This window comes from Ambystoma mexicanum, chromosome 2p, assembly GCF_040938575.1.
Source record: "Ambystoma mexicanum isolate Mex_15411 chromosome 2p, UKY_AmexF1_1, whole genome shotgun sequence".
Taxonomy (NCBI): Eukaryota; Metazoa; Chordata; class Amphibia; order Caudata; family Ambystomatidae; genus Ambystoma; species Ambystoma mexicanum.
Genome location: NC_090923.1, coordinates 1,242,873,586 through 1,242,901,526, shown reverse-complemented (window position 1 = coordinate 1,242,901,526; position 27,941 = coordinate 1,242,873,586). Strand labels below are relative to the sequence as shown.

The following is a 27,941-nucleotide window of genomic DNA, read 5'->3' as shown; positions in this document are numbered from 1 at the left end:
ACATGACACATACACACCCATCACAAACTCTAGCACACATCCAAGGCACTGAGCCCACCCATACTGTTACAGCACACAGGGCCTCCTGAACCAATTCGCAAATGCAAGTGAACGCTCACAGATACCAGGTCCTCCTGGTTCTGAACCTATCCTGTTACCCTATCCCCACTAACACACCCAGACCTCTTCTCTTGCAGAGCCACATGAGCGGCTGGAGACTGCACTTGGGTGGTAGCCGTGCACAGTATAAATCAATGTGACATAACATAACACCAGGTTGAATGACTCCCTTCCCCAGGCTTTTCTTACACTTTGTTTCATAGTTCACAACACCAGCGGGAAATGACCCTCTTCCCCTGGCCTTTCTCAGCACTTTCAGTATGACAGACCTGTTTCACTCTCCTGCCGAGTACTGCCACGAAGAAGATGAATTATAGTGATCCTCTTTTGTGGGTGCTGGTCCTAGACCTGTGTTTCTCTATCGATTTCTTCTGGCAGACGTGGCTCACTCCTTTGCCTAGTACTGCCACAAGGAGGATGACTAGTAATGAACTTCCCTTTCGGTTGAGGGTCCCAGGCTCTGGTCTCTATATTTCCCTGTGAATGATTATTAGTGTCCTTTGTTATTTTACAGGGGTTTCCCTCTTGCCCCTGTAGTAGGAAACGTCTCTTTCATTCCCCTCATGTTGCCTCTGCGACCCTCTGGTATTCCCACCAACGGTTCCAGTAATCCCTGTACCTTCAGGGTTGAACCCGGCAACTTCCGGTCGGGCTCATGATCGTTCATCTGTGTACGTGTTTTGTGCAGCTTCTCTGGTTCTCTGGTGTCTTGCGGCATCTCTGCAGCTGTTGGTCCCCTGCAGGCGCACGTCTTCCTTCGACCACGCTGTCATCCTGCACTCGCTTGGACCTCTGTTCTGCGAGCTTCTTGCCCAGTCCGTCAATGTAGCACTATCTCTGGACAACTCTCATTCCCGGCCCGCCTCCTGGTCAACAGCCTTTTCTTCCCACACCAAACTGATGTCACATTCTCGGTTCCTCCAGGGAGGGATTGACAATTGGGTAAGTCCTTCCTTTGTCTTTATGCAGGAGGGCCACTGACAACTAGAACGCTCATTCACATTCTTCTAACTGCTCTTCAGTGCTCTGCATACCCTCCTCATCCCAGTACATCTCAAGGAAGTTTTTATTAGATCATCTCTACTCTTCCTCATCCCAGTACATGCTGGGATCTCGGTGTTACAGGCATACATGGAGGTGTGTGATGTGGAAGTGTGGTTTATGGGGTAGGAGGTTGTATAGGGTGTTGGGTGAGGGATGCCATACCACATTTTCTCTAGATGGTTGTCCTTGTCCCTAGAGGTGGATTCTCTCCCCATGAGATGCTACTGCTGTGGGCCACCCCCAGGGGGACTATCGCTATCGGGTAGCGGCCTCACCACCCTGGCCTCATGCGAAGGGGCTCCTACTTGGGGAGAAGTGACTACATCTCAGGATTCGTCACAGCATTCTTATAACATCATTAGACAAGCTAAATACAAAATACTATTAACACATCAACATATTCACATATTAACAGCAGAAAAGAGGGCGTGGTAAGGTGTCATTAATGTTGAGTGGTTTTTATGATATGTTTGGTGTCTAATTGCATGTGTTTTGACTGCTTATCTGTGATCTTCATTACTCAGAGTTGAAGACTTCCTAGTCACAGTTCTATTCTTTGAGTGAGTCCTCATTTCAGAAATAGACAATCCAGAATGTTGCCTCAATATATAGACTAGTAATACCATACTGAAAAATAATTACACCTATATTAGGTGAGTGGGAGCACACGGCACTGTGAATAGGTGGTCCTGGATTCAGAATAATGAAGTGATCAGTAAACAATCAGAATATTACCTCCTCGTCCACCTTCCTAGTCACAATTCGTACCTTTGAGGATAGATCAAGCAGTTTTGCATCAATATTAAGAGAGCTGAGACAATGTGAACTTCATGCCCACACTAGCAGTTATTCTCATAGAATTTCAATCACAGTGAATTAAGTAATTACTGAGTCAAGAACATCGCACCAAACAAAGAAGAATCTGAGTCTCCACAACTTTAATCGTGTAATGCTGAAAGAATGTATGCAGAGAAGCCCATCTTGCAGCATTACAACCATCTGTCATGACACTCTAGCGTGTTCATCCAGGGAGGCTGATATTCCCAGGTACTGCAGTCTGGCAGAGAATGCTCCTCAATTCTGCACTGAACAAGTCTCTTCACTGCTTCTATCCTTGCTGTGGGCGGACCCACTCATAAGGCTTCCCGGGCTGCGGAGCGGCCGCAGAGCTGCTGACAAGGTGCTGCAGTCTTGCAGAGAACGCTGCTCAATTCTGCACTGAACGAGTCTCTTCACTGCTTCTATCCCCGCTGTGGGCAGACCCACTCATACGGCTTCCCGGGCCGCAGAGCGGCCACAGAGCTGCTGACGAGGTACTGCAGTCTGACAGTCCGGAGGTAATGGCAGAGACGGGCAGACTATGCCGCGCGGATGAGGAAGTGAGCTATCTCCGTAGCGGCCGCACCCGAAGTGACGACCTGACCGCATCAATTCAACTACCACGGGCTTCCAACGTGGCCCAGCTTTCTAAACAGCGATGCCACTTGGCTCTTCAGGCGACCTCTCCGATGAAGAAATTCGAATCGAGTGGTAAGTATGAGACCGTGCGCCCCACCGCAACCCAATCCCCCCCAATTCCACCGCTCCACTCTCCCCACATCACACCCCGCAATATCTACCATGCTTCTGAATCTAAGCCCGCTCAACAGGCAGAGCGGACTCCTTGGATAGCCCACAGGGGTACGAAGCATGGGGGGTGTGGGGACGCCGGGACAGATGGCGGGCCGGAATCTGGGTCCTGCTCGGCGGACATGGTCCCTTCCACACAGACTTGTACTAATGAAAATGGGAGGCAGACTCCTCCAGTCTCTGCGCATCGGCGCTCGGTCAGTACGCAAGAAAGTAGTGTGATGAACCAATTGCCCCTAAGTCACCCTCCAGACTGCCCTGGACCATCTCCTTCACTTTCTAAGGAGGTATTTGCTTCAGCTGAGCCTTCAAGAACTTCACTGCGAATGCCACTAAAATCTCACCTAATGGATGAGGAGGGGGGCTCTAACCAGCACGCTTCGCGTGATAGACTGTGGGGCACTTCTGCCCTCACAGCAAAGCCCATCAGCGACCGAAACCTTAAATCTTCAGTCACGATCGAAACTGATATTCATCCAGTGTGCGTCATGGAAGAATTGGACACCCCTTTTCACGAATCAACTGGGTTAATTAACACCTTAACAACAGATTTTAGTTCTGACACAACTTCTTCCCCTAACTCATCTCAGGTGCCCCCAGACCCAATTGATGCCAGCTTCAAGGGCCCCTCCTCACATGAAACAGCAGACCAAACCGGGCTCATCCCATGTGAAAGCCAAGATAATGCCAAAAACAAACAGGAGTCGGACCAAGTGAGCCTCCCAAAGCCAACTACGAAAAGAAAAACCCACGCGCAAAGCGAAATTCCTCCCTTGAAGCACTTTAAACATAAGCACCTCCTGAATAAACCAAATAAAAAAAGCCAGTCCCAAAGTGCGCAATCACGAAAACTTACCAAAATAATCTCGGCTAACATTCCAAACACTAATGTGTTAGAAAGGTTTTTTTAGAAATTAGGGAAAGCAGGTTCAGCGCTCCAAGCTCAAATCTGCAAACTCTAGGATGCAGAAATATTGGAAGGGTTAGACGATCATATTTCAGATCCCCTAACTCAAAATGGCACCAAGACAGTAACCAAATTGACTAACCAAAACTACACCGAAAAGTCGTCAGACAGCACCTCAACCCAAACTAGGTGGCACTTTGGGCAATCAGGCTCGATTGCCCCCTTCGACCAGCAAAATTCTTCCAGGGGAACGCTTGCTCTGTCTGATAACCAGTTTCAACTGACACGGACGCAGGCAGCATCTGTGACAAGCTCAACTCTATATACAAACACTGCATGTTGTTGTCTCAGTATCATTACTTGATATATGTGTGATGTTGCTTTAAGTCATTGCTTTGTAAGTCATGGTCACTAACATTCGAAAAGGTCATGTATATTGCTTCATGTGTTTTGTGACAACTTATGTTATGTTCTACTAGTTTTATGTAGAGAGAGTCAGGTTTGGTTTGCAGGGGTGTTACACAATCAAGTCAGGAATTGTATGTGAATTTGCTGTTTTATGTCTAGTTGTTTTCCCTTCCTTACCTTTATTAGTCCATCCCTTTTCCCTAACTCCTTCTTCCCCCAATTGTATGCCACGTGGCTACCTGTACTTCAAAAATCCAGGCGCCCGTGCCAAGCACGGTGGGCGCGTCGATCCATTCGGCTTCTGTGGTTCGGGAGAGGGGATTGATATCCTCCTCCCTTAGTTCTAATTTGTGACACATACACTAGATTGGATTGCTACCATCAATACCTTGTGTCATGACATGAACATCATTCCATGTGCTTGGTCAGATCATGCACTAATACACTTTTCTATAACAGTTCCTTTTCCCCTTAAGCGGACAACATTGCGCCTATATTGGACCTTAACGTAAACGTCTCACCGGACTCTACCCTATTAATCATGTCATCAAACCTGGCTTCTAACATGGCCAGTATCTCCGAAACTCTAGCCCCTCTAAAACTTATGAAACAGAAGTACTTTGAGGAACAAAGCCAACCTTGGTTCTCGTCTGACCTTAGGAAGCTCAAGGCTACAGTACATAAGGCCTTCTATTCATGGAAATATGCACAGCCCCCAATCCTTCTGCTATCCTATAAGAATCTAGCATAGAGATTCAAACTAGCAATTTTAGAGGCTAAACAAAACTTTCACAACCAAAGATTAGATAACACCAGTTCAGACAGCAAGGACATTTTTTAAATTTTAAAAGAACAAGAGTCTGTCCCTCCACCAGCGGACCAACTGGAGGGTCGTGATGTTGCCTGGTGTCAGAATATCCAGGAGGTCATGCACAATAAACTCTTGGGCATCATGGCAGGGATGCGGGAAAGAAAAAATATCTTACCTGTTAAGCCCCCAAGTGAGCCTCAGAAACCACTGACCATTCCCCAATTCAATTTCCATCAAATAATTGAGGAGACTCTATACGAAGCGAAGTTATTGAGAAATGTAAACCTTCTCACTGTAAAGGTGATGCTTGTGCTTCCTTGATCATAAAAACTTGCCCTCCTCTCCTTACAAAAGCAATCTTCAAATTTGACAATTAATCATTGGACAAAGGCTTAGTACCCGACAACTTAAAACAAACCATGGTCACACCTATCTTAAAGAAAATCGGACTAGCCAGGGATAATCCCCTTAATTATCGCCCCATCTTGAAAACTCCCTTTCTTCTGAAGATCTTAGATAAGGTGGCCTATGGACAAATATGAGAACACTTAAATCTGTACCCTATCTTGAATGAACATCAATATGGTTTCAGACAGGGTTTCCATACTGAAACCTACTTCTCTGACTAAAATCCAATCTGCTTAAGAGACTAGATAAAGGCTCGCTATCTCTACTAGCCTCGCTGGATCAATCGGCAGCATTCGATCATTCTATCTTGAAGCATAGACTCGCAGAGGTTGCCAATTTTTCACTGCTTGCTATTTCCTGGATTGTCTCTTTTCTCGAGAACAGAGTTAGTAGAGTCTGCTCTGACTTAGCAGAAGGCTTGCTAATTCCAGTGTATTTTGGGGTACCTCAGGGTGCCAGTACGTCACCATGCATTTACAATCTATTTAGGATACTTTTTTTCTCCGAACTAGATGCGGAAGCATAATGTTTTGCAACTACTTCGTTGACACACAATGTGTCATTCCTCTCACAGGAATCCACATGCAGGACGAACTGGAACTCAACAGAATTTTTACCATCATTGACAATTGGATGCTTAACAATAATCTGGCCTTTAACAAAATCAAAACAGAACTCATGATAGTGGGGAATTCTGCCGCCATAAAAATATTTGACAGCAACTTTGGTTTGTTTATACTAGGAACTGACTCAATCGTCCCTGTTCCTAAACTTAAAATCCTAGAAGTAACGCCTAAACAATCTTTAACCATGGAATCCCATGTTTCTAGCATTGTTACAGCCTCTGCATATTACATCAAACTACTACACCATCTCAAACCGCTTATCATCCAGGCGAGTGCAGAGATCATCACCAGAGCCATTATTGGCGCTAAGATGGACTACTGCGGGAGCTTATTAGCTGGTATAAGTAAATGCGAATTGCATAGGCTTCAAATAATACAAAACAGAGGTCTAAGAGTAGTTCTGGGTCTCTCTAGAAGACACCATGTAACGAGTGGCAGGCGATCTCTATACTGGCTACCAATTGAAGCGCATGTAGCATTTAGGCTCCTCACCATCACTTTCAAGGGCAGGGTAGGCATCATGCCTGCATATCTGCAGGATTCCATCCTTCATAAACCGACTGGTAGGGTGCTTAGGTCCAATGGACAGAACCTGCCCATCCAGCCCAGATGTAGAACTGCTAATGTCGAGAAGGGAGCCTTTTTTTCAACGGCTTCTAAACTTTGGCACAATCTACCAAAAGATCTAAGATTCCAGAGCACCTTACCTGCATTCAAAAGAGCGTTAAAAACCCATCTGTTTGGATAACACCACCACCCCTGTCTGAACTCCTCTGCTCTTATTGTTTACTGTTAACTGTTTGTCCAACCGTTAGCGCCTTTATGCCCGAGGGTCCACAATGCGCTTTACAAATGCCGTAATGTAAGGTCATGTAATGTAATGTAATGGAATGCCTCGTCTGCAAGCTCTCTCTCTCTCTCTCCTTGCCATTCCCTCACTGTGGCTACCATTTATCGGCCACCTGGTCATATCTCCTCCTTCCTCTATGAGAGGGCGGAACTCTACTCTTCCCTCCTGGTCTCGACCACTCAACTTCTCCTTCTTGGAGACTTTAACATCCGCCTGGATGCGTCCTGTCTTTCCTCTGGACTCTTTCGCGACCTCTATGACTCCATATTGGTGTGCCACCAACGAACTCTGCCTTAATGCCAGTAAAACTGAGATTCTCCTCATCGGCACAACTGATCCCTCATTTCCTGTCACTCTCTGGCCGACCTCTCTTGGCCCTCTTCCTGCTCCCACCAGTAAAGCTAAAAACCTCTGGGTTATCATCAACTACACACTCTCCTTCTCTCCTCCCATCTCTGATGTCTCTAAGAAGTCACACTACCAGCTGCACCTCCTCAGAGGTATTCTTCCTTTGCTCTCCTTCCCCCAGAAGCTCACTGTCTCCAGAGCTCTGGTTCTCTCGGATGTATACGAATTGTTCGAACTACAATTGTTTGAATCACAATTGACCTTTGCACAATTGACCGAATTGTGAAGGTCAATTGTTACATATCTGCGGGAGGAAACCCCCCGCAACCCCCTATATATATATATATATATATATATATATATATATATATATATATATATGGTCAATTGTGCAAAGGTCAATTCGGACCCTTGACTTTCGATCAATTGGGTCATTCGAACAATTGTGTTCGAACAATTTGGGTAATACCGTTCTCTCTAGGCTGGACTACTGCAACAGCCTCTTTCTAAATCTGCCTGCTTCTGCTCTCCGCCCTCTGCAACTCATCCAGAAGAGGACTGCAAGATGTGTCCTTAGCCTCAAGCCCAGGGATCGTATCTCGAGGACTGAAATCTCTGCACTAGCTCCCAGTGGCTGCGAGGATTAAGTTCAAAACCCTCTGCATTGTCCACAAGGCCTTCTGGAGCCCGGGCCTCAATACCTTCAACTCTCACTTCTTAAATATCTTCCTTCTCAAGCTCTTTGTTCATCCGCCTCCAACTCCGTCAGAGTCAGTCGCTTCTCCAAGCAACAAGTTGGTCGTAGATCTCTTTCTTCGGCTGGGGCCTCCCTCTGAAACAGCCTCCCTGCCTCCCTGAAACTTGAGGAGAACCATCTCCGGTTCCAGAAGCAACTCAAAACCTTCCTCTTTGCTTCTGCTTTCTCTCCTCCGCTCTCCTGCTGAATTCCTGTCTGAAACTGAAACTGCACTGGTCACCTGGCCACCCTCTAATCTCAGGCCCAGGTCCCTTTCCCCGCACGTTGCATCCCTGCACTGCCTCCCTGGCATCCTCTGCACTAGGGACGGCATTCTGTATCCCTACAGTCCCCTACCAGCACTTGACACCTGATGTCTGCACTTACCCTTGCCACTAGATGGCCGCACTTCTTTTACTTTTTGCCTTATTTCTTCTATTTCTTTATTTTTTCACTGTCGATCCCATGTACTGCACTGCCCCTCCACCATCCCCCCGCATTTTTCCCCTTCCATGGCACTTGCGCGATCGCAATGTCACCAGGCCTAGTAAGATCGTTGTCTCCGTCTTCCCTCGGTTACCTGTCCCTTGCCTCGTTGCGCCTTGAAAATACTTGTGTATAGGCACGTTATAAATGGCATATCATATCATATCAACTGGTATAATTCCAATACCAAATCGAATGTATGAGAGGCGTTATGCACTCAGACAACCGTACCGAATGCACCCTCGAACTGAAGTGGTAGCAGTAGATCTGCAACCACCACTGACTATCGAGGAGCTGTAAAGAGGACCTGACAGGTGCAAAGTGATGTCATAAGGAGAAGAGACGATGACACACTGAAACGATATAAGAATACTTTCTTTTTCTTTTAATTGTGTTTGGTTAGTCAATTAACCTTTACAATATTTTACAATTTCACAGTTTACATCGCTATCAGATTCTTAAACATATTATATAAAAACAAGCTTTAAACATATATAAAACAATTCAAGATAAACAAATGAATCTGAGCAGCTATTTCTTAATATCAAGATTTCCTGTCACTCTATGGCCAACCTCTTTTGGCCCTCTTCCTGCTCCCACCAGTGAGGCTAAAACCCTCTGGGTTATCATCAACTACACACTCTCCTTCTCTCCTCCCATCTCTGATGTTTCTAAGAAGTCACACTACCAGCTGCACCTCCTCAGGAGGTATTCTTCCTTTCCTCTCCTTCCCCCAGAAGCTCACTGTCTCCAGAGCTCTGGTTCTCTCTAGGCTGGACTACTGCAACAGCCTCTTTCTAAATCTGCCTGCTTCTGCTCTCTGCCCTCTGCAACTCATCCAGAAGAGGACTGCAAGAGGTGTCCTTCGCCTCAAGCCCAGAGATCGTATCTCAAGGACTGAAACCTCTGCAATAGCTCCCAGTGGCTGCGAGGATTAAGTTCAAAACCTTCTGCATTGTCCAAAAGGCCTTCTGGGACCCGGGCCTCAATACCTCAACTCTCACTTCTTAAATATCTTCCTTCTCAAGCTCTTTGTTCATCCGCCTACAACTCCGTCAGGGTCAGTCGCTTCTCCAAGCAACAAGTTGGTCGTAGATCTCTTTCTTCGGCTGGGGCCTCCCTCTGAAACAGCCTCCCTGCCTCCCTGAAACTTGAGGAGAACCGTCTCCGGTTCCAGAAGCAACTCAAAACCTTCCTCTTTGCTTCTGCTTTCTCTCCTCCGCTCCCCTGCTGAATTCCTGTCTGAAACTGAAACTGCACTGGTCACCTGGCCACCCTCTGATCTCAGGCCCAGGTCCCCTTCCCCGCACGTTGCATCCCTGCACTGCTTCCCTGGCATCCCCCGCATTAGGGGACGGCATTCTGTATCCCTACAGTCCCCTACCAGCACTGGACACCTGATGTCTGCACTTACCCTTGCCACCAGATGGCCGCACTTCTTTTACTTTTTGCCTTATTTCTTCCATTTCTTTATTTTTTCGCTGTCGATCCCATGTACTGCACTGCCCCTCCACCATCCCCCCACATTTTTCCCCCTCCATGGCACTTGCGCGATCGCAATGTCACCAGGCCTAGTAAGATCGTTGTCTCAGTCTTCCCTCGTTTCCCTGTCTCTTGCCTCGTTGCGCCTTGAAAATACTTGTGTATAGGCGCGTTATGAATGGCATATCATATTATATCATAAGAACACACTGTGCGTGGCACCTGGTAATTTCAATACCAAATCGAATGTAGAGAGAAGTTATGCACTCAGGCAACCGTACCAAATGCACCCTCAAACTGAAGTGGTAGCAGTAGATTTGCAACCACCACTGACTATCGAGGAGCTGTAAAGAGAACCTGACAGGTGCAAAGTGATGTCATAAGGAGAAGAGACAATGACACACTGAAACGTTATAAGAATACTTTCTTTTTTTTTGTATTTGGTTAGTCAATTAACCTTTACAATATTTTACAATTTCACAGTTTACATCACTATCAGATTTTTTAACATATTATATAAAAACAAGCTTTAAACATATATAAAACAATTCAAGATAAACAAATGAATCTGAGCAGCTATTTCTTAATATCAACTTTTTTTTAAATTCCTCCTTCGCATATAGAAATTCTTTAATAACACATCAAATTCTCCTCGACTTAATTTGGATATATAAGCAATCATAACCAATAAAACTTTTGTATAATCAGATGCTTCTTGGCCCTAACTCTAAACATAAATTGTGTCATTTTCCATCAATGTCTTACATATTAGAATACTTAAAGAATGAAGCGATGACTGAAGGAGCAAGAGAGACATTAATCAAATACAAAGAAATCATGTGCACCAGAGAAATAAGTGAGAAGAGACGAAGTGAATGTACATACACAGAAACGCAAGGTAGACGAGACATACAGAAGCTTGCTGCAGAAGAAAATGTAACATGACTAAAGCAGCCATGATGAAAAGATGGACGCCGGACTCGTGTTGAAACCAATCAAGCCACCTCAGAGACAGACCAGGGCTGCAGAGTCAGGAGACGCTGGAAAAACAGCTTTGTGTGAGGAACAACGAATATCTATTGCCTTGGGATCAGGGACACCACATCAAGGAATAATTGCAAGGCACAAAGTGATAAGCTATGTACCCCCAAGCCCACATAGCCTGCCACCACTGCCTGACATCCTGCAGGAAATACGGTCACAGCTGGACCAGATCGAGTGCCTGCAGGCAGACATCCACACAATGGCTGGGGAACAACTCACGGTAATGCATGAAATGCGCAACTGCATCCAGGGGTGCACCCGCCGCATGGCACGCGACCTGAGTTATGCAACAGCTGCCAGGGTCACACTTGGCCAGAGGGTCCGCAAGCACACAGACGCCACATCTGCCTCAGCAGAGGCCCTATCACAGGCCATGCAGTTAACACTGCAATACATCTGTGCTCAGGGTTCCGAGCCCTCAACCTCCGACCTCCAATACGCCCACTGAGGGGTCACAGGAAAGCACACCTAGGTGATGTTACATGTGCCGCCTCACAAGGCTCCAGGAACCAGAACCAATGTCACACTGCTGAGACCGTGGAAGTTATGGGCAAGATGGAGGCGCTATTAGGTCCCAACAGTCTGTCTGTGAGCGGTCCAGTCTTTTTGTTGCTGCTGCATTTAAGGAAGCCACGCCCCCTGCGAGTCGCGTTGCAACTCGCTATGCTGACTTTCGATTTGTGCCTACTACAGTTCCTGACATACCGAGCTCCTCTTTTGCTTTCTCGGTTAATCTCCGCGGCCCTTCGCCTTCTCGTTAGGCGACGGCCGTTCTCTCTTGCCTTTCCTTTCCTTTCCCCTTATCTGGTCCTCGGTTCCAGCCTAGCCTCTTCCCCGTCGGCGAGGTTCCGGTTTTCCGGTTCCCTGTGGCTCGGGGTCTTTTCCGTCTTCCCTCGGTCTTGCCATCCCTCTCTTTCACCCCCTCTTCTCATTCGCGCACTCCTGCATTCACTCGCTCTCTCAATCATACTCTCTAGCATTCACTCGCTCTCTCATTCATACTCTCTAGCATTCACTCGCTCTCTCATTCATACTCTCTCGCATTCACTCTCTCTTACTCTCACGGACTCACTACTGCTCTCTATTGCTCACGCGTTTTCTCTCTCTCTCTCTCTCTCTCTCCCATTCCTTTACCTGTCTACCGAGACAACTTACCTCCGTCTGCAGTCTTCTGTGCCTATGTTTGATCCTTCGGAAGCATAGAAGTTCTCCTTTGTGGCTCCACACTCCATCTCCTCTCCCAGGGCTCCTTCATCCGTGCCAAGGAATCACAGTCCGGTAGCTGTCATCCATTGGAGTATCAACTGGACATTGGCCTCAAGACTTTAAAAAGCCTCTGGGTCCGCAATTCCTCCAATCTATCCTCGCCTGCAGCCTCACGGGGTTTTTTCTGCCTTACTGGCTTTTTCCCTGTTTTGGGAGGGGCGGACTCCCCAGGGTTCACCTGACGGGTTATTCCAATAACGGTCAAGGTGGCCTCCGGAGGAGACCGTCCCTATCTCTTCGAACGCAAGAAGGGGAAAGGACTCCTTAAGAAGGATACTGAAGAGGAGAGAACCCCGAAAGACCGGAGGAGAAGACAGAAAGTCGCCAGTCACAGTGAAGATCAAGGTGAGGAGACTCCTGGGGAAGGCACTGTGGGAAGTGGCTGTGACAGTTTGCAACGCCAAACGAGAACGATGGCCTCCTTGGAACAATACCAGGAGATGGTAACAGCGATTCAGGGTCTTCAGGCAGAGGTTCAGAGCCTTCGAACAGAGAACATCAACTTACGTCAACAGGTGGCGACTCGAGAGGATTTCCGAGGCGACCTGCCTCCCCTGACGTTCTCCTTCGGGAAGTATGATGGCAGTCCGCAACTCCTGAAAGAATTTTTGGATGCCTGTATGATTTACTTTACCTTTCGACCTAAGGCCTATGAACTTGATAGGGCCAAGGTTGGGTTTTTGGTCTCCAACCTAGTGGGCAATGCTTTGGCCTGGGCTACTCCACTGATAGCGCAAGCAAATCCTGCGGTTAATGACTACGCACAGTTCACTCAATTGTTGCGGAACAGATTTGAACGACCAGAGGTCCAATATTCTTCTTATGAAGCCCTCCTGGATCTCCGTCAGGGAAATCAAGGTGTACAGACATACGCCTCCGCGTTTATGAAGTTGGCTACGGAGGCGGGGTGGCCAGATTCAGCCCAACAGACCCTCTTCCGACGAGGATTACACGATGAACTCAAGGACGAACTAGCCCGGATGGCACGTCCTGCTTCCTTTCCAGAGTTGGTCACGATGTCTCTGCAGTTGGAGTTTAGATTGCAGGAGCGAAGATTAGAAAGGAGGAAGTTCAGACCACATCAGACCATCGGAATACCCGCCTCAAATCCTCCTACTCGATCGCAGACAGAGGAACCTATGCAAATAGGATCAACTAGGGGCCCGTTGACTCCCGAGGAACGAAAAAGACGCAGAGAACAGGGTCTTTGCATGTACTGCGGATCCTCTAAGCATCTGCTTCGGAGTTGCCCCGAGGTACCCCGAGACGGTCGGGAAACGCGTCTCCCCGGTCTTGAGCAGGGAAAGGAACCGGGCGGAATTGATCAATCCCTGCAAATTCAGGCAGCAGGATAAGCCGAAAGAGGACCATAGACTCATGGTATTTACAGTTCATCTAACTTTCGGATCTCTTGCTTCACTAGAAACCTTGGCTATGCTGGATTGCGGTGCTGCTGGAAACTTTATTGATATTCAGTGGGTTCAAGAACAAGCTATCCCCCTACTTCAGAAAGACTGTCCTTTACCGGTAGAGGGTGTAGACGGAGCTCCTCTCTCTTCTGGACCTATCATTCAAGAGACTTGTCCTGCCACTATGTCTTTGTTTCAACACCAGGAACAAATTACCTTTGATGTCATCAGAGCTGCCCATTTTCCCGTCATCCTGGGCATACCCTGGTTGCGCAAGCATAATCCCAGGATAGACTGGGCTACTAATACTGTAAGTTTTCTGTCTTCATATTGTTCCACTTCGTGTCTTCCCCAGACATCTCCTTTCAGGGGGAAGGGGGTTGCTGTTCCAACCTCCTCGGCAGTGGTTCAAACGATCCCTCTTTATTACCGGCAGTATGCCGAGATCTTTGAGGATATACTACCCCGTACTTTACCCCCACATCGAGCAGAGGATTGTGCCATCAATTTGAAGCCTGAAGCATCGGTACCGTTTGGACGCATGTATCCGATGTCCCTACCAGAAAGAAGGGCATTGAAGGAGTATCTAGATGCTAATCTACAGAATGGCTTGATCCAGGAATCTCACTCCCCAGCAGGGGCTTCAATGTTCTTCATCCCAAAGAAGGGCTCTGCTGAACTCAGGCCGTGTATAGATTACCGAGGATTGAACAGCTTGACTATTCGAGACAGATATCCTATGCCTCTCATAAAGGAGGTACTTGAAGCTGTAGAAAGAGCCTCTATATTCACCAAATTAGACCTTCGGGGTGCCTACCATCTGCTGAGAATAAAGAAAGGGGATGAGTGGAAGACGGCCTTTCGAACTCCTCTGGGACATTTCGAATATAGAGTCATGCCCTTTGGCCTGGTGAACGCCCCGGCAGTCTTCCAGCGCTTTGTTGATAAGATTTTTTCTGACTTGCTGTATGCCTCAGTGGTGGTCTATTTAGACGATATTTTGGTCTTTTCCCCCTCTCTCTCGGAACACCGAAGGCATGTCTCCCTGGTCCTCCAAAGGTTAAGGGAAAATCAGCTCCTGGTCAAGCCAGAGAAGTGCATTTTCGAGGCTGCCTCAGTGTCATACTTAGGTTGTATCATCTCAAAGGAGGGGGTACAGATGGATCCTGAGAAGGTAAGGGCAGTCCTTAGATGGCCTGTTCCGAAGAGTCCCAAGGACATACAGAGGTTTTTGGGTCTTTCCAACTTTTACAGACGATTCATCCCTAACTTCTCTGACATAGTCTTGCCCATCACTCGTCTTCTAAAAAAGGGCCAGAAGTTTGAATGGGATAAGGATGCCGACCAAGCCTTCCTGGTACTCAAGAAAGCCTTTACTACTGCTCCCGTTCTGGTACAACCTAACCAATCTCTCCCCTTTGTGGTTGAAACGGATGCCTCTGGAGGGGCCATTGGAGCTGCCCTCCTACAAGTCGGCAAAGATGGAGTGGAACATCCGGTGGCTTATTATTCTAGAACACTTACACCTAGTGAAAGGAATTACTCGGTGTTGGAACGAGAGCTACTGGCTATCCGACAGGCCTGTATTGAATGGAGACATTTGTTACAGGGAGCTGCCCATCCCTTTCTGGTTCGTACTGACCACCGGAATCTGAAGATATTGCAGCAAATGGAGTGTCGCAATTCCAGACACGCTCGATGGGCCTGTTTCTTTTCCCAATATGACTTTGAAATCTCATATCTTCCCGGAAAGGAGAACGCTTTAGCGGACGCTCTCTCTCGGAGTCTGGAGTACCAAGAGGAAGAGAAACAGGGCCAGAATGGGATACTTGCTGGCAAGAGAATCCTGGGAATGGTCAGCTCTTTCCTACAAGAAGTAGAGCTTGCCACTAATCATATCGATGTGTCTTCAGAGTATCAACCACTCCTGGTGAAGAGGGGTGGGTTGTACTTTCATCAAGGCGCCCTATTTCTACCGTCTAAGGAGTTCCAAACGCAAGCCCTATATTGGTGTCACGACCTTCCGTCTGCGGGTCACAAGGGACAGAGGGCAACCCTACGCCTGGCTTCTAGATATTTCTGGTGGCCGACAATGGTAAAGGACACTAAGGCATACGTGATGAGTTGTCCAGTATGTGCGGCCAACAAGAATACCACTCACAGACCATTGGGCCTGCTCCAACAAGAGCCTCTACCATCTCAGCCTTGGGTACATGTATCTACCGATTTTATTGTAGATCTTCCCCCCTCGGGGGGATACACAGCAATTATGGTGACTATTGACTCCCTGAGCAAGATGGCACATTTCTCTCCCTTACATGGCTTGCCTTCCGCCCCCATGACGGCCGAAGTGTTCCTGAGAGACGTAGTGAGATTACATGGCTTGCCTCGGACCATAGTGTCGGATAGGGGAACCCAATTTACCTCCTGTTTTTGGTCAGCGTTATGCAGCTCTCTGGGGATTCAGAAAGCATTGTCTTCTGGTTACCATCCCCAGAGTAACGGCCAGACCGAACGCTTAAATGCCACCATCGAACAATATCTACGTTGTTTCTGCAATCAGGGGCAGGATAAGTGGCAGTCCTATCTAGCACTGGCAGAGTTTACCTACAACAATACCCAACATTCTGCTACAGGCATCAGTCCCTTCTTTTTTACCTACGGGTATCATCCGAGACATATTCCTCTTTTTGGGATTCCTCCTACAACTGTGCCCTCGGTGGATCAACATCTTCATGATCTCCGTACCATCCAAAAGGAAGCTGTACAGAAGTTGGAGGCAAGCCGGATACGTTACAAGAAGTATGCGGATAAGAAGCGATCCCCTAACCCTAACTGGGCTGTAGGAACCAAGGTGTGGTTATCTACCAAATATCTCCCGCGTTGGGTTCACCCAGGAAAATTCTCGGCCCGCTTCATAGGTCCTTTCCCTATTTTGTCCCAGGTAAATCCTGTGGCCTTTCGGTTACAATTACCACCCTGGATGAAGAGGATTCACCCTGTTTTCCATACGTCTCTCCTAAAGGCTTATTTTCCCGATCCTACGAGTCATCGTAGACCCTCTTCTTTAAGGATCGAGGACCCGGACCCTGACGAGTATGAAGTGGAGAGGCTGGTGGATTCCCGTTACAGACATGGCACTATACAATACCTGGTCCATTGGAAAGGGTACTCTGCAGCAGAACGATCTTGGGAGCCCAGACGTAACATCCATGCCCCACGCCTTCTCAGATTGTTCCATCGCCTTCACCCAGGGAAGCCCGGGGGAAAGGGGATAAGGAGAGGGCATACTGTCACACTGCTGAGACCGTGGAAGTTATGGGCAAGATGGAGGCGCTATTAGGTCCCAACAGTCTGTCTGTGAGCGGTCCAGTCTTTTTGTTGCTGCTGCATTTAAGGAAGCCACACCCCCTGCGAGTCGCGTTGCAACTCGCTATGCTGACTTTCGATTTGTGCCTACTACAGTTCCTGACATACCGAGCTCCTCTTTTGCTTTCTCGGTTAATCTCCGCGGCCCTTCGCCTTCTCGTTAGGCGACGGCCGTTCTCTCTTGCCTTTCCTTTCCTTTCCCCTTATCTGGTCCTCGGTTCCAGCCTAGCCTCTTCCCCGTCGGCGAGGTTCCGGTTTTCCGGTTCCCTGTGGCTCGGGGTCTTTTCCGTCTTCCCTCGGTCTTGCCATCCCTCTCTTTCACCCCCTCTTCTCATTCGCGCACTCCTGCATTCACTCGCTCTCTCATTCATACTCTCTAGCATTCACTCGCTCTCTCATTCATACTCTCTAGCATTCACTCGCTCTCTCATTCATACTCTCTCGCATTCACTCTCTCTTACTCTCACGGACTCACTACTGCTCTCTATTGCTCACGCGTTTTCTCTCTCTCTCTCTCTCTCTCTTTCTCCCATTCCTTTACCTGTCTACCGAGACAACTTACCTCCGTCTGCAGTCTTCTGTGCCTATGTTTGATCCTTCGGAAGCATAGAAGTTCTCCTTTGTGGCTCCACACTCCATCTCCTCTCCCAGGGCTCCTTCATCCGTGCCAAGGAATCACAGTCCGGTAGCTGTCATCCATTGGAGTATCAACTGGACATTGGCCTCAAGACTTTAAAAGCCTCTGGGTCCGCAATTCCTCCAATCTATCCTCGCCTGCAGCCTCACAGGGTTTTTTCTGCCTTACTGGCTTTTTCCCTGTTTTGGGAGGGGCGGACTCCCCAGGGTTCACCTGACGGGTTATTCCAATAACGGTCAAGGTGGCCTCCGGAGGAGACCGTCCCTATCTCTTCGAACGCAAGAAGGGGAAAGGACTCCTTAAGAAGGATACTGAAGAGGAGAGAACCCCGAAAGACCGGAGGAGAAGACAGAAAGTCGCCAGTCACAGTGAAGATCAAGGTGAGGAGACTCCTGGGGAAGGCACTGTGGGAAGTGGCTGTGACAACCAAGCCCAAGTGTGCCCCAAAGTGAGGCACGGACATAATTATGTTTCTGATGCATACTGTTGAGGTGGGTGATTGGGGAGGGTGTAGTTGGGGTGGGCAATTGGGCCGGGTGTAGTTGGGGGGTGTGATTGGGGAGGGTGTATTTGGGGTGGGTGTTGGGATGGGATGTTTAATTCATGTATATTTTGATTTACATCACTCATGTGTGCATTTATTTATTGTGTGCAATCAACAGTGAAGGCTGCATTGTTAGGGTTAATGGTAGGCAGCTTTAGAAAAAGTTGTCGATTAGCTCCTGGCAAGCAATCCAAGCCAGTCTTGTCTCTGCACGTGAAGTGTCCTCATCTGTGCCACCCAGAGGCACGGCATCATCATCATCATCAGTGTGGGGCATGTCCACATCTGGGCGCAGGGGTATGTTAGGCTGGATGCATATGTTGTGCAGCATGGCGTATTTTAGCATGATCTTGCCCACCTTGTCTGGCTTGTACATCAGACCTCCCCCTCTACGATGTAGAGATTGGACGTGTGCCTTCCACAGGCAAAATGTGCACCCAATTGCCAACCTGATCCGAATGTGCACACAATTGTATACCACCTCCTGTGGTGTCTGGGGATTCCTCAGGGGAGTCATCAATCATTGGAGCTGTAGATATCCGGAGTCACCTGCAAGGAGGACAGACATGGGAGCATGTAATCGGGTACAGTAGATGGGTGCATAATCCCAGCAGTGACCCAATGGTCGGGGTAACTGGACAGGCCACATGTGGGAGCAAAGTACACCTATTTGCATATGGGCCATTGCAAGTGTAGTGTACTTTTCTGTCATTCTATCATTCATGTTCATTTAAAATAGTGTTGCTTTCATGATGCGCCAATACTACTGAATAGTGTTTCCAGGCCCAACAGGGTAACATGGAAAAGGGACGAGAGACGTACGAAACTATGCCAAATGACAGTACATATGCAATTGTGGTACTACTAGGCCTTGTGGCATTTGGACGTGCAAGTGCTGCAAGGAGAGGTGCAGGTAATAGGCAACAGGGCAAAATGTGTGGTCCAGTGCTGTTGTGAGCCCAGGAAGGAGTGCTGAGGGGTTCCAGGGTGGGAGGGCACTTGCTAGGTGCTAGGCCAGAGTGGAACCAAGTGTGGTGTGCACATCCACCGGGTAGGGTGCATGCTATGGCGGAGGTGGGAAGGTGTGGGAGGGTGGCGGTGTCGAGTAGGCAGGGGTCTGGTACCCTGTGAGTGTCATGAAGGTCCAGGCCAGTCCAGGCCACAGGTTTCAGTGGAAGAGGAAGGATTGTCAAGGAAGGGAGAGTGGTAAGGAGATAGGAGAGGGCATAGTTTGGCGAAGTTACCAGAAGTTAAGGAGGTCCTGCTCAAGTCTGATTGGGCAGGGGGGCATTCCAGTGAAAGCCCCCACCTACGTAGGGGGGCATACATGCATAATGATGCTTACACCCCACATATGTAGTTGCCATGGTTGTGGGTCACATGCCATGTCTTTTCCTGCTGAGGAGTCCCCATGTGTCATTTCATCTGGCGCACATCTCATGAATGGCAATGTCCTGCATGTATGGCAATGTCCTGCACTGAGTGACGTGGTATGCGCTCCATGTGTCTGGTTCACATTGCTGTGACGTGGTCCTATAGCTTGCATGTTTCCTTCCACACGCACAATGTGTGTCTGTGGGTCGGCCTCCCATGCTGAGGCACAGTGTGCCATGCAGTTCATTGATTCACTTGTGAGATTATGTGTTGGGTACCCCAGCTGACTGTGTTGTTTGTCATTGGTGCAGGGGTGTGTTGTGCCATGTTGGATGTACACCTCATCGAGGGACATTTACACCCCCGTACACACGGTTTCCGCTCACCTACACACCCATGCCCGTTACGTGTGGTCCTGTGTGTCTGTTGCCTGTTTGGGTTTGCACAGTTTGGTCATTCACTACTGCTCAGTGTGTCATGTCACTTGAGGGTGGACAGCAGCCCCTCTTGTCGGCGGGGAGTGGGGGGTGGGTCTGGTGTGTGCGTGGGGGGCTTCCCAGACCAATCATTGCCATTGTGCTACTCCCTCCCATATAGGTGTCTCAGTGTACTGTGATTTCTACTCACCCAATGCCCAGGTATATCATACGCTGCCAGCGTGCTGTTGTGCAAGACCATTGCTTCATTTGTTGAGCCCGGGTACCGGACACAGCAGTGGGTGATCATGAGGTCTGCATCACACGTGACTTGGCCGTTCAGTGAATGGTACTGCTTCTGGTACCTGTAGACTTCCTCCTGGGCATGGGGTACAACCAGCTCGACGTGCGTGCAATCCAGGGCAGCTACAACATTGGGCATGCCTGCCATGGAGTAGAAACTTGCCTTGGTGGCATTCACCTGTGCCAGGCTGATTGGAAGTGCAATGGGCTGTCCCAGATGCAGCAGGAGTGCATCCAGTACCTCCACCAAACCTCTGGAGAATGTTGGCTTTGCTAATCCGTGCAGCTGATTTACAGTATGCTGGAATGCGCTGTTGCAATAAATTGCAGGACCGACACTACCTGCACCAGAGGTGGTATGACTGTGTGGGTGCCAATCCTACTCTGGATGTCTCCCTAGATCATGCTGAGGACATATGCTATGCTCTCCCTGTCGAGGCGGTACAGGGTTAGGATTTGCACGTCACTGAGGGGCCGTGGTGTGGCCCGTACACGGGGTATGGGTGCACACCTTGCATGGAGCCTCCTCCTCCTCATCTCATTCCTCCTCCTCATCCTCCTGTTCAATGCCTCTTGGGCCTTCTGTTGGTCCTCCAGCATCTGCAGCGCTATGTTGGCCTGGAGCAGCTACAGGTCAATGCTGACTGCAGCCAGTGCCAGCATGGCAATGTTTGGAAATGTGTCTGTAAAGGTTGTGGTCTTTTTCAACTCCTCCATGCTGCATTGGGTGCAACTGGAGGCATTGGGTGAACCTGTACCTATATTCCCAACAACTGCACGTATTTATTTGCGGAAGGGTATTATGTGGGGGTGTTGTGGTGGTATTACCGCCATCGCTTAGGGGGCAAGCCGGTGCACATTGGCACCAGATTCCCCGGCTCCTTTATTAACGGATGCCAATCCGCTACAGGAAGACGTTCACTTTTCTCCCCACGGCTCTTCTCCATGGGACTGCCTCTGGCCTAGCTTCCCACTCTGCATCCTCTGCAGCCTTTCTCCTCTCTCCTTCCTCGATCCCATAGCTGCAGGTAACCTCTGGGTTTAAATGTCCCGCGCAGCTGACTTGGTTCATGACAACTAAACTGCACATTATACTTAATGTCCCATCTACTCCTCATTGGCTCCTTGTTACTCTTCCTCGTCTCAGTACTTGAGGCTTTCTGGGTCTTGGAGTCGAAGGACGTTCCAACTGATCTAAAGTTACATTGTTGGACAGTTTTATGAAGACAACAACCACTATCAACATTATTACAAAGGAGTATGGGAGCCCCTCTACTGAGAATGAACATGGGTCAAATACCCTGCTCTATGGAATTTCTTCCACTCAGGGTGGTCTACAACCACGTTTTAGCTCACTGCACCCTTCACAGAGGAGAAATATCTGTTTGCATATCAGTCTTTGTCCTACCCACAAGGTCAGTCCAGCACCAAAATGCTAGGCAAATCTCCTGAGAACAAGAGTACCATCAGCTACCCAGGCACGTGTTTGGCCTAGTCAGGCTTCATCAGTGAGGTGAAGCTGAGCCTCTCTGAGACACTGAGCAAGGGGTCTACGTCTGGATTACCCTGGGTTACTTAGGATGAAACCTTACAAAGTTACAAAGGAGTGTGGGAGCCCCTCTATTTAGAACAAACATGGATCAAATACCCCGCTCTATGGAATTTCTTCCACTCAGGCCTGTCTACAATCATGTTTTAGTTCACTGCACTCTTCACAAAGAAGAAATATCCATTTGCATATCAGTCTTTGTCCCACCCACAAAAGCAGCCCAGCGCTGAAATGCTAGGCAAATCTCTCTGAACAAGAGTACTATAAGCAACAATAAGAAGGACGGGTGGCTGCTCTTAAAATGACGCTGTTGCCACGCCTGAGGTATGTCTTTCAGGTCCTTCCAATATGGATTCCTAAGCAGGTACTCTGGGAGTTACAATCCCTTCTTTTTAGGTTTATCTGGGTGAAAACGTCCCCAAGGGTCTCCCGGCATAAATTGATATTGATAGCCGCAAAAGATAAGGGCGGTCTAGGGGTCCCAGTCATAGAAAGTTATCTTTACGCAGCTCAGCTGGCTCCCTTATTGGATAGCGTAACTGCAGCCCGTAACCCCAAACACTGGTTGCATATAGAGCAGGATATGATTCCAGCTACCTTGCATGACTGGTGTTGGAGGGCCCCCAAGGTCCGACGACTAGAGATTTGGCTGTCATGAAAAGCCTCTAGGCGCTTGCAGTAACCTGCACTTGCATTAACCTATTGAGCTATCTTGCGTGTATTTAGAGCTTATTGGAAGCGTGGAGGAAAATGCTGAACCAGCCAGCCTCTCGAATTGAGTGAGCCAGCATGCTTGCGAGGGGTTAACTGTGAAGGCCCTTCTTGAAGACATAAACATCTAGCTTTGCAAGAAGCCCTGCACAGCCTTTAGGAGCCAGGCACAGCCTTGCTCGTCTTCGCTCTGCGAGTCAGGTGCACTGATAACACAGGAATGTAAGGCCTTCCCAAAACAACGTACATGGAGCCTGGCTGTTTCCAGTCTTGTAACTTTCCAGGCGAAAACATGTTTTGCCGCATAAAGGATGGGCCCAGAAGATTCTCGAAGAGCTAGTGCATCATAGTGATTGACATACAGCCCCTAATAAGAGAACTTTACCTGGGCCAGCTAGGGAGGGACTCATCCTGGGCTTTTTGTCAAACGCGCGCACGGAGAGGAACAGCGCCTGGACGACCAGCCGTGCACTAGAGAGCCGAGACTCCTAGCATCACATCCCCGCTCTGGTGCAGGCATGTGGGGGGCTTGGCCAGTCCCCCCTCCCTTCTCGAGGGGTGCCGGGCACTTTGAGTGGCGAGGGTCCTGGGTGTGATTCAATCGTATCTCCATCCACGATACCTAGGACCATAAAATCAATAACTGCATATTCATCTGTGATTGATAATTGGTATTATCCAGCTTGCACTTTCATTCCCATATTATTGTAAAAATGCTGCTTAGTTCTCATTAGACACTGTAGTAATAAATGCAAGCATCAAAGTTTCTGTGTGATTGGCATTCTTCCAGATTGAGTTCACTGTGCTTCGCATAGATACTTACTTGTGTGGGAGGGTGATTAGGAGTGATTTTATTGCACTAAGGGCTGGCCCCAGGGGAAGTGCGGGTTCCCCCTTTTCACTACATTTGGCGCTGTGAGCAGGGTTTGCGAGCACAATGGCCTTCTGGAAGAAACAAGCAAAGGATGAATGCAATGTGGGGGATAGTGCACTGTCACATTCCAGGATGGCCGGCGACAAACGCCTGTGGCAGACATTTGCTTCGGTATTTGGCACTTAGGGTATGGGACATGCTTGAAAATGATGTTTCCCCGGCGGTAATTAGTGAGTGCTTGGAGAGTTTGCCGCTTGGGAAATGCAGACGGGAGCTAAAAGCAGCAGGAAACATAGGCTGGTTATTCCTGCAGGCGCTCAGGAAGTTGCATGAAAATGAATTGCTTAAATACGCGCAGATTTGTAAACTGAACAATGAGATTTCCCTGCTCCAGGAGCAACAAATCATTATGATAGAGACCCTTGAATCGTCCATTAAACGGGCCGATCAGATGGAGGACAGGTGTGCCTCTTTAGCTGTGCGTGTAGCCACGCACAAGCGCAGACAGCGGCGGGGCAACCAGTCAAAGATAAGGATTCACACTTTAATTAGGAAAGATAATTGGGACCCGAATTTATGGTCTTGTGAGGTTAGTGATAGCGAGACCGAACAAACATTTGACTGGAATGAATCCGTTGAAGTCAGACTTGCTGAGCTGGACTGTTCTGATGAAGAGGAGCTGGAATGTGCTCCAAAGAAATGTGTTTATCCAGCGCGGCCATTAATCACTACCAAGTCAAAAGGCCAAGCTGGTGGTGGAAACATTCAGAATACTAGGATTGTCCATGATTATACAAAGACAGAGCTTTTAGACATTGCCAGGCTATTTAGACAGAGGGCAGGTGAAGCACTTCTGAAGTGGTATCTTCGATTGTGGGATGCAGGTGCCGATGGGATCTTCTTAACCCCAGAAGAATTGTTAAAAATGGGTTCAATCACTACTAATGTAATGCTGGGGCAGATAGTGCGCAGTGCGCTGGGGCAGCAAGGCTTGCATACCTTGTTTAATTGGCTTCAGACTGCCCTACTGAATCTGTATGCGGGTCCGATGGACATGGAAGAGAATTGGGGCCCCTGGGGGTCACTAATGGAAGTGACAGATCAGCTTAGAGAGATGGGTTTACAGTGCGCACTGTACAGTGCAAATTTTGCAGGGCCTGACATGGAGTTGTTTACAGCTGGAATGCGCGCGCTTGTTGAGAAATGCTCCGGGTCATATGAAGGGAGCATTGCTTTCTTTGCTCGGTCCAGCACAAGGTAAAGCCATTGGTGAGGTGGCGCTGCTGCTATGGCAATTAGAAGGGTTGGATGTGCGCAAGGCGGCACGCCTTGTGGCCTCGAGTAGTGATTCAGAGAAAAAGCGTGGCAAAAATGCAAAGTCTAAAGAGAAAACTGACACAATTGAGGTCACACGCAGACAAATGTGGGTGGACCTGCTAAAAGCGGGAATTCCAAAGGAAGAGATAGACCGTAAACTCACACCTGTGCTGCTTGAGAAATGGAAAAAACTGAAAAAACAGGGGTCGGGAAAAACTAGGCCTTCTGCACCCTCTGAAGAAGAAGTGTTGAAGCCCAAAGTGCAAGCAAAAGGTTACCCTGATTTGGCAAAGGACAAGTGGGAGGTCCTAGACCCCATTTTTGATTGAAGGACTCGCTCTGTCTTTGTGGTACAGTTAATAAAGAGAACCAGTCCCAGAGACAGACACCCTTTTATGCCACTAACATTGTATTTGGATGAGAAAGTAAAACACGTCCTGGCTCTATTAGATACGGGAGCTGAGGTAACCATTTTGAATGGCAATCCCAGTAAATTATCTGGTCCCAGAGTTTTAGCCAATGGCTATGGGGGAGCAGAAACGGTTGCAAAAGCCTTTAATGTAAAAATGTCAATTGGCGAGGGATTGCCTTTCACAGCAAATGTCTTGATTGCAGACATACCGGAATATATACTTGGCATGGATTTGTTGTTGGGCAAAAGTGTGACTACAGATTTAGGTGAATTTGTTTTTGGCAATCGGAAAATCCATGTGAGAGTTTGTTAACCCCGTTGTGGTCGGGCACACAAAATGGTCCCCCTTGCATTTACCTCCTCCTGCTAAGCCAGTGTGCGTGAAACAGTATAGGTTGCCAGGAGGGCACAAAGAGATTGGTGAAACTATTGAGTCATTGGTGAAAGCTGGCATAATGAGGCCGGCAGGCAGTCCATTCAACTCGCCGATCTGACCTGTTTGCCGCCCAGATGAGGCGTGGCATCTGACAATTGATTATCGCGCTTTGAACAAGAAGGTGCCACCCTTAGCTGTGGTGGTGCCAGACATCATTACTCTGATTGAAAACCTTTACGAAAGAAGTGGATGAATGGCATGTGGTCCTTGATTTGGCCAATGCATTTTTCTCCATTGATATTGACACTGACTCACAAGACCAATTTGCTATCACTTGGGGAGACAGACAATTTACCTTTACTAAATTGCCCCAGGGGTATTTGCGTAGTCCCACTCTGTGTCATGGATTGATTGCCAGAGACTTAAAGATGGTACAGTTGGATGATGTGTATGTTGCTCATTACATTGATGACACCATGCTGACCAGTGCTGAGAAAGAACATGTAGAAAAAGCTGCTGAAAAGTTGATTACACACATGCAAAACCGGGGGTGGGCCATAAATCCCAAAAGTGGACCGCTCAAGAGTTGACATTTTTAGGTGCTATCTGGTCTGGGTCAGTTAAGAAAATTCCCGACCCTGTAATTGACATGGTTCAGCAGATGGCTCCACCAGCAGATAAAGAGGCACAAAGGTTCATTGGGTTAATGGGTTTTTGGAGAAATCACATACCTCATCTAAGCCTGATACTGAAACCCATCTACAAAGTCACCAGATAGAAACATGATTTTATATGGGGCCTAGAGCAACAGTCTGTCTTTCAGCAGGCTAAGGACGCTTTGCAGAATTACATCACTCTGGGCCCCATGACGAAAACTGATCCTGTTGAACTGGAAATTCTTGTCTACAATGATGTTGCTGTGTGGAGCTTGTGGCAAAAAAGGACAGAAAAGAGTGCCGCAAGGTTTCTGGTCAAGAAAGCTCACAGATCCTATGACAAGATACACTCCGCTTGAGAAACAAGTTGCTGCAGTGTACTGGGCTCTAGTCGAGACTGAAAGAATCACAGGCGAGCAACCAGTGACAATTTGCACAGAAATTCCGATCATGGGCTGGGTGCGTGACACTGCTGCAAGCGGAAAAAGTGGTAGAGCGCAAGGTGCCACTTATGTCAAATGGAAATGGTATTTACAGCAACGTGTGAAAGCTGGCCGCACAGGGGTTTCCAGACTGCAAGAACAAATGCTGGAGGCACTGGACCTGGAAGCGATGCCTGAACCGAGAACCCCCGTGGCGTTGCCCGAATCTCCCTTCAAAGTCGCACCTGCCTATGATACATTGACAGATGAAGAACAAAAGTTTGCATGGTTCACGGACGGCACAGCAAAGTATGATAAAGGGCAAAGACACTGGCAAGCTGTTGCATTCCAGCCCCAACGAGAAACACTGCTGATGAGAGAAGGTGTGGGAGGATCCAGTCAATATGCTGAACTGCAGGCGGTGGCCTCCGTGATTGAACAGGTGAAAGAGACAGAGACTGCATACATATACACGGACAGTTGGGCCACATATCAGGGTGTGATGCATTGGGCACCAGCATGGAGAAGAGACGGGTGGCAGATCAAGAACACTCCGATCTGGGGAGGGCCAAACATCGGGGAAGGAAAATGGTGCAAAGGTGAGAGGTGCAAAATCTGCATTGGGCATGTCTATGCACACATGCCCCCTGACACCTCACTGGCTGCCCTGTTCAACAACGAAGTGGATCAAATGGCGAAGATTCGCCCAGTGACAACACCTGAAGAAGCTGAGGTATTGCAAGGAATGGCAGACTGGGCACACCAAACCTCAGGGCATCTAGGGAAAGCAGGAACCTATGAATGGGCTAAGAGGAGACAATTGCCCATTACCATGGATCATGCCAAGCAAGCTGCCTCCCAATGTTCTGTGTGCTGCGAAGTGAAGCACTACCCGCTGGAGAGGAAGCCTCAAGGCCCTTTGAGAAGAGGTGAAAGAGCTGCTAGCGTATGGCAAGTTGACTACATTGGCCCTTTACTGCCCGAGAATGGAAAGCATTATGTGTTGACCATGGTAAACACATATTCTGGACTGCTGTTAGCCTATCCAGTTGCCCATGCAGATCAAAGGGCTACCTTGCAAAGAATGGAATACCTCATCAGGCATTATGGCATTCCGGATGAAATCCAATCAGTTCAAGGCAGCCATTTTGCTGGACACAATGTGCAGAACTGGGCGCTATAACAAGGTATCAAATGGAAACTGCACATCAGTCGATACCCAGAATCCTCTTCTCTAGTGGAGCGCAGCAATGGGCTGCTCAAGCAACAAATAAAGAAACTAACTAAGACTCATACGCTCAAGGGGTGGGCCAAACACCTGGCACAAGCGCTGTTTGAACTGAACAATTGTCCTTTGGAAAACCGGCAGACACCCTTTGTGAGACTGACAAGTGAGAAAGTGGAATC

The 27,941-nt window shown here is 48.3% G+C and overlaps 1 long non-coding RNA gene across 1 annotated transcript in view; it reads right to left on the bottom strand.

Annotated features, from left to right (window-relative positions):
• The window catches only part of LOC138567385 (uncharacterized), a 100,964-nt gene that overhangs the window by 36,888 nt on the left and 36,135 nt on the right, over window positions 1–27,941 (bottom strand). The window lies entirely within an intron of this gene.